This window comes from Palaemon carinicauda, chromosome 19 (genome assembly GCF_036898095.1).
Source record: "Palaemon carinicauda isolate YSFRI2023 chromosome 19, ASM3689809v2, whole genome shotgun sequence".
Taxonomy (NCBI): Eukaryota; Metazoa; Arthropoda; class Malacostraca; order Decapoda; family Palaemonidae; genus Palaemon; species Palaemon carinicauda.
This window is the reverse complement of record NC_090743.1, coordinates 98,767,839-98,776,310: the sequence shown is the minus strand read 5'-3', so window position 1 is coordinate 98,776,310 and position 8,472 is coordinate 98,767,839.

Genomic DNA, 8,472 nt, shown 5'->3' with positions numbered 1-8,472 from the left:
ATATGATCCAGATTTTCAAAATTTTACCAAAATGTATATTTTAATTATAATTTACTTATTTTTCTTCATAATATACCATCAATGATACTAGAAGGGAAGTGCGTTTTAATTTCCTATAACTCCTAAAGTCCGTAAGCCGATCCAACTATCAGTAATAATTGGAGGAATAAATGTAGTTTAAACCTTCAGCCCTATAGATTTATGTGATGGACAAGTCAGATATACAGCTAAATGGGTTTTTATCCACCATATGAGAAAGCATCTTAACTTTTTTGGAAACTTTTAGTATGAGAAAAATCGGGATATTTTTTGTAACGGTTGATTCTACAAAAAAAAAAAATAAATAAGAAAAACAAAATAAAAAAATGAGTATGAAATTAAATTTGAATCAAGGTGAAGTATGTTCAATTTATTTTCTAGTTATATATCTTGAATTATAGCAAAAACATCACTGAGAATAAATTTGTGGATGGTTTTGCCATTTTCACATTATAAAGTTTCCTCAATGTTTAAAATGTGTTTTTTAGCATAAATTAGAACCCATTTTCAGCAAAGTGCAACAACAGGCCATCTGAATTCAATGCATTGGATAGTGGTTCAGCCCCACAATCGCCTCTGGTAAAAATCCTTTCAGCGGCGAACAGACTAGCTGTAGCCATGACTTGACTATGGAGTATCATACAGCTATTAAACAATTGGGTGATATTTGATTAATATGTCAGAGTATATGGAAACATATTATTTTCTTATATTTCTTTCAAGAACTTCTACTCAAGTGTATAAAAATTGACAAAGGGAAAAAACTTTTTCTTTACTTCTAATACTATAGCCTATAGGCCTACCTCATATTTCATGGAAACTTTAAGCTATTGCTGACTTTACTTGCAAGATAAGTTAAAATACTATGATATAGTGTTGTCATGGTATTTAATGGTAATTTTATGAAATATAGAGAGCCAGAAAGTAGACATGTTTCAATATAAGAAATAACATGGTTGTGCCAGCAGACACTGTTGGCTATTTACCAACTATAAATGTCCAGCAACAGTTCAAGACATTCGTCAAAAATATATCTCTATTAAAGATTCATTATATCTTTATTCTCTTGCACTTGTCCATGGTCAAGCACTGTTTTCCCAAACAACATAAATAGCATGGAGACACCACGAATGGTATGGGAAAGTTATCCCCAAAATGGGTAATTTTCACAAAATATCTGGAGATGCATCAATTTGCGACCTTGCAGTTGAGTCTAGTGCCATTGCAACAGGGTCAGTTGAAAAAATCCTTGAAGAAAAGCATTACACCAGGACTGTTTGGTTTTATAACTGATGTATGAAGTACGGAATACATTAGCATACAAAGATGTTGAGGACTGACTTTCTGTCCACAGACCTGAAGATATCCCAAGATCCATGATATTCTACCTCTCATGCCCACTGCAGTTCACACTAAACAAGTCAATCCATGTAGATGGATTGGTGTAGACCAAACAAAAAAAGAAAAAAGTCTACAAGGATACACAAGTCCATGGGCCAGCTGGCTGACTGGTACTATTGGGAGGTACTAAAAGCCAGTTTAATCAGACATTCAGTATGGTATCCCATTTCTAAAAATGCTTGCCGGGCATTCAAACAATGTAGCTTTTTTGTGGAAGAGGGATTTTAAGTTTTTTCATGGTGTCGTATTATAAAAATCACTATATTTGCATTTGGTGGCAAAGGTAGAGTTAGTATTTAATTAAGTTATATTTCTGTCTTTGCACGCATTTGACTAAAAAGTATGGCTTCGGATAAGCACTATGATCCATACCTTGGACCTACAGAAAAGCGATAAAAGACAGATGCTGCACTCTGTAATCTGTGTAACAAATATGAACCACGGGAAACCTTGACTAAACTCAAGAGCATTGAGTCATGGAGGAAACTTATTAATACTGCTAGGATAAGAAGATTTGGAATAATACTTGAAATTGAAACATAATAGCAAGTTCCAAACATATATTATGAAACATCATACCGTAACGACTTCACGCACAAGAAAACTTTGCATTAGCTAGAAGCTGAATGAGTTGATCTCGGACAGTCAACTTGACATCAAAGAATATTCCGAGAGACTGGGACCAGGAAGTGCACATTTGTTCGGCAAAAAGCATATTTTGTGACAATGACTCCAAATATCTTAAAAGCTATAATCATGAAAAACTGACTCAGGCAGTCATATTATAAAAATCACCAAATTTGCATTTTGTGGCAAATGTAAAGTTAGTATTTAATCAAGTTGTGTTTCTGTCTTTGCTGGTATCTGACTATGAAGCATGGCTTCTGATGAGGACTATGGTCCATATGTTGGACCTCCAGAAAGCAACAAAAGACAAATACTGCACTCTGTATACTGTTTAACAAATATGTACCACAGGAAAACCTACTAAACCTGAGAGCATTGAGTCAAGGAGGACAGTTGTTAATATTCCTAAGATAAAAAAGATTTGGACCAATAATTAAAATTGATTCAAAATGAGAAGTTCCAAACATATATTATGAAACCACATACTGTAACAGATTCGCACACGAAATCTTTGCATTAGCTAGAAGTTCAATGTGTTGATCTCGGACATTCAACTTCTTAATATCAAAGAACATCCCGAGAGACTGGGACCAGTAAGTGCACACTTATCCTGCCAAAAGCATATTTTGTGTCAAAGACTCCAAATATCTTAGAAGAAGCCATTGTCGGGAAAAACTATCTCAGGCAGTTGAGGTCTGGCCGGACAAAATAATATGGGAATATGCCTGTGAATACTTGACTCAAAAACGGTCTGAAAGCCAGAAGAAGACTGATGAACGAATCCTGGTCATCACATCATATGAATTGGTAGCTGCTGAAGCAAACCACCACAGATCAAACTCTCTAGAATACACGAGACAGAGACTAGAACAACATCCCATCAGTGAGGACCATGAAAACAATGAAGAAAATGCATACGCTCTATCTGAGTCATATGCTTACCAACAGCTCTCTGAATACATCAGACAAGAATTGATCGCCAAACACAAAATAGCATACATGGCAAACTTAACAGAGAAGCTTGTGTCATTTATACACACTGGCGGAGTAACTGATATCAAGGTACATACTAAAAAGCACGTATGACGCACACTTAAAAAAAGAACTTGGATTATGCATAAAGATCATCTATGGAAATAACAACAGACTCCTGATCATTCCAGACAGAGTCACTTACGAGGAACTTGCCAGAGAAAGCATAACACTGAGCGAAACACTTTGCCTATATTCATCTCATAATCAGAGTATGGAATATGCCATAACCAAATCTGCTGTAATGCTTAGAAATGTCATTAAGGAAGAGCAACATGAGTAACCATGGCCCCCTCACCTAGTTGAGCTTGATGAACAATATATCAGAACACCCGATCTGTTGGAGATGTTTTTGACCATTCTTCTGTCTGAGGTAACAACAACTCAAACACTAAAGCTAGTATGGTCGTTTTCCCAAGATCTTATGTATGGAGTTATAATAGGGCAGCTGAAGACATTAAAGCATATTATACTTCCATGGGCTCTGAAGACCCTTACAGGGAGTGTTGAGATCATAAAGATTCTGAACCGTTTAGCTCATGGAGTATCATACTCAACACTGGAATAAGTAGACACAGTACTTTGTCTCCAGAAATGGGATCAGCAATCTGGATTGAGCGTCTTGTTACCGACGCAAACACATATTGGAGTTCCAACAGTGTTAGCATATGACAACATAGATAGACAAGAGGAAACTCTCAGTGGAGCGCAACATCCCATTGAGTGAATGGAATCATCGTTCAGCCATGGGTATCGACAGTTCTTCCCCTCCCTCGCCAAACAGTCATACATAAGGACAAGAGACAATCACTTCATGCAATAGCACCTATTTAACCACACCATGATTTCGATGAGAGGAAATCCCCACCTGCTAAAGCTCCTGATCATCCTGTAGATGCACAGAAGGAGGCCACTTTAGCCAAAAACAAAAACCTTCCATGGTTGTTAGTGCGGATAAGTGACTCGACAAACCAACAAACGAGCTCATGGACAGGCTTTAACATTCTGACGACTGTCAACGTGGACATAAAGCCCGACACAGTTGGGTACTTACCGACAATCAATTCCCCTGCAACTTAGATGTCAACTGTTCACCAAATACCTGAACAGACAAATAAAATAGACTGCACTTAATCTTCCAGAGGTCTTCTACGTTTTTTATTAAGCTTTGTACTCCTGAGCGGCACAGCTATTGCGAATGGGAACCTTTCACACAATATGCAATCTCCTGTCCATACTGGGTAAGCCGTTTGGAGAAGCTGGACTTCGAAATTTGGCAGTCTGAAGCTGGAGTCATTGCAGAAGGGTCAAACAACAGCGTTGATGAAGGTCGACAGTACAACCGTGGTGGTCGACTTCACAAGATCATTTATGAAGCATTGATGTGTCTAATGTGGAAAGGTTTCCAAGAGTGGAGAGAAGTAAATCACACAAACGACTTGCCAGCGCTTTGATGCCTGATAAACCCTGCTACTGAAGTACATGCCCAAACCAGCTACCAAACTTTGTCCTAGTCCTTGGCAACACATCCACAAAGCAAATCATTGTCCATTTTGCAGAATATCAAGATGAACTATTAAACACTTGGGGATCACTACCATCATTCTGGATGTCCTATCTGGATCTTGTGGAAATTCTACAGGCAACTGGTTACTGCACCTTCATGGCATATGCAGCATGATTCCTTGGTGTTTCTCTTACGACAATCAAAATAATGCCCGCTACCTATCGATATACCATGCTCAAATGACAAAACTCAAGGAAGATCTTCCTGTGAGTTACCAACACCTCTTGGAAGGCAGATTCTCCATTCAGCTAAGTGAGAACAACACATTTGGACGTATCCCAGTTCACCAAACAGTGTAAGAGACTATCAATCATAATATGCAGACTCCTGGTGGGACAAGAGGTCTCAGCTTGAAGCCAAAGCAGCATCAAAGTACTGTACTACCTTACTGCAGAGCATCGAAGCTCATGCATACGACAATTATGTGCTTTGATTGAACTCAAAGATCGTGGTCTTAAAAATCCTGACCTAGTAGCATCTCACATTCAGAAATTTCAAACACAGGGGGAACATGGGGCTTAAGCTTCAAACCAGGAACAGGGCATGCTATTATATAGCAGCAGAACATCAAGCAATAGCACTGTAACAGTTACGTGAACTGATCACTCCCCAGTGTACTGGATTCACCAATCCACATCTTACACAGTCACACATCGAGAGAGATCAGTATGATATTGCCCCTTTTATTAATTTCCTGGAAAATAGTGGAACAAACCCATTTCAAGCATGCTTAACAGACCTTTTTCACCTCTCCACTGGCATTATCATCCCTTCTCATGTAAGAAGCCTATAAAATTTCCCAAAATGACGACTACAGACAGATGAAGGTTTCTATAATGGTATAAAAAAAGAGACAAAATGGATCAGTGATGGTGAAACTCTTAGTCTTCAGGAAGTAAAACAAGGAAGTAGTTTTGAGACAGAAAGGTGTTCTGCAATATGATGTTCATTACTTAGACATGTGTCAGGTTTTTAGTCATCCACTCGGCCCTTTAATTTTGTATTGGCAAATGTTGATTGGTCTGTCGAACTGATGTGGTCTTTGAAGTGTACATCATCATCATTATCATCATCATCTCCTCCTATGCCTATTGACGCAACGGGCCTCAGTTAGATTTCGCCAGTCGTCTCTATCTTGAGCTTTAATATCAATACATCTCAATTCATCATATCATACTTCACATTTTATAGTCCTCAGCCATGTAGGCCTGGGTTTTCCAACTGTATTAGTGCTTCAGGAGCCCAGTTAAAAGTTTGGTGAGCTTATTTCTGCTGGGGAGTGCGAAGAGCATGCCCAAACCACCTCCATCTACACCTCACCATGATCTCATCCACATATTGCACTAAAGTAATCTCTCTTACAGTTTCATTTCTAATGCTGTCCTGCCATTTAACTCCCAATAATCTTCTGTAGGCTTTGTCCTCAATTCTACAAAATCTGTTGGGTATTGTTTCATTGTCATACCATGACTCGTGTCCAGACAGAAACACCGGTTTCCCTAAACTGATATATAGCCGGATCTTTATATGTAATTTCAGGCAATTTGACTTTAAAATTTTACTTAACCTAGCCACTGTCTGATTGTTTTTTTTTTCAATCTTTCATTTAACTCCAATTCTAAAGTCCCTGTATTAGCAATCATACGGTCATATTTAAATTATTCCACCTCATTGCATATTCCATTCTTATCATCTCTGTCTTTCTTCTGTTCATCTTAACCCTGGATAGGTACGGTGGGTCGTTTGCGACCCCGAGCGTCAAAAAAAAACAGGTTTTTCTCACGTGACTCACCCCTGTGACTGAATTTGTGGGTGATCGACCTGCAGGAGGTGTCTCCCCTACACGCTCTAGTAGTGTCCAGATGTGCATTGCTGTAGCTGTACTCCTTCCCCGATTTCTGAGACGCATCGGGGTCGTTCGCGTCCGAGTTTACCCTTCTGAGGTAGTTTGCATAATTATCAAAGTTATTACGTATTATGAAATTGTCGTAGAATGGTGCAACTTGTATAGGTTATCAGTTGTGGAAAGTCTTGGTGGATTGTTTGGCTACCATGTGCATGTTTTTTTTTTTAGTTAAAATGTCGTTCATCACCACGAGGACCATTTTACCGCGAGTGCCCCTTTTTCATTTTTTTTCATTTTTTTGCCAAGTCATTTTTCCGTAAGATATTGCCAAATAGTGTCGTAAAACTTTTGCTTGTTTAGTGTTGGAAAGTGTGTCTAGATGATCTGGCTACCCATGCATGACTTTGTTTTTGTCAGATACGACGTAGTTATTGGTATATTGGGTATTTAACTGCGGTTACCAATTTCTGTTTTTTTTTCAATATTTGTAAAAATTACTACGTAGTAAGGAATTGCCGTATATTATTCATTTTTTTTTTCATGTTTATGTGTTAGAAAGTGTGCCTTGATTGTTGGGCTAACACGTGCATGTCTTTTTTTTTATCTGAGATGTCGTATATTAGAATGTCGGGCATTTTACCGCGAGTGTCCCTTTTTCATTTTTTTTCATTTTTTTGCCAAGTCATTTTTCCGTAAGATATTGCGAAATAGTGTCGTAAAACTTTTGCTTTTTTAGTGTTGGAAAGTGTGTCTAGATGATCTGGCTACCCATGCGTGATTTTGTTTTTGTCAGATACGACGTAGTTATTGGTATATTGGGTATTTAACTGCGGTTGCCAATTTCTGTTTTTTTTTCAATATTTGTAAAAATTTACTACGTAGTAAGGAATTGCCGTATATTATTGATTTTTTTTTCATGTTTATGTGTTAGAAAGTGTGCCTTGATGGTTGGGCTAACACGTGCATGTCTTTTTTTTTATCTGAGATCCCGTATATTAGAATGTTGGGCATTTTTCCGCGAGTGCCCCTTATTATTTGTTTTGCATTTTTTTGCTTAGTCATGTTACCGTAAGGAATTGGCAAGTAGTGTCGCAAAACTTATATTTTTATAGTGTTGGAAAGTGTTTCTAGATGATCTGGCTACCCATGCCTATTTTTTTTTTTAGCCAGATATGGCATATATATAAGTATGTGTTCGATTTTCCTGTGATTGCCATTTTTTCGTTTTTTCCCATTTCTTTCAAAATTACTACGTACTAAGGAACTATCACAGAGTAATATTTCATTTATATGTTTATTTGTCGGAAAATATGCCTTGATGGTTTGCCTAGCACGTGGCTGAAATTTTTTTTTTCTGAAATGCCGTATATTAGAATGGCCATTTTTCCACGAGTCCCCCTTTTTATTTGTTTTGCATTTTTTTGCTTAGTCATGTTACCGTAAGGAATTGGCAAGTAGTGTCGCAAAACTTATATTTTTATAGTGTTGGAAAGTGTTTTTAGATGATCTGGCTACCCATGCCTATCTTTTTTTTAGCCAGATATGGCGTATATATAGGTATGTGTTCGATTTTCCGGTGATTGCCATTTTTTCGTTTTTTCTCAATTCTTTCAAAATTACTACGTACTAAGGAACTATCACAGAGTAATGATTCCTCTAGATGTTTATTTGTCGGAAAATTTTGTTTACTTTTTTTTTGATTGAATATCATCAAATTTTTTTAGCTAAAATATTGTTTTACATTTTTTTTTTCGATTTTATTTCCCTTCAAAAAAAATTTTTTGGGTCAGAATTTTAATTTTATAAACGTAAAATAATCGACAATTATCCAGCAACCCACCATACAATTTTTATGCATATCCAATAATAATTAGATTAGTAAATAACACCTTGAAATTGACATACCCTTCCTACATTTCAAGTGGCAGATTAGGGAGTCTGAGTCAGTGTGGTTGGCGGC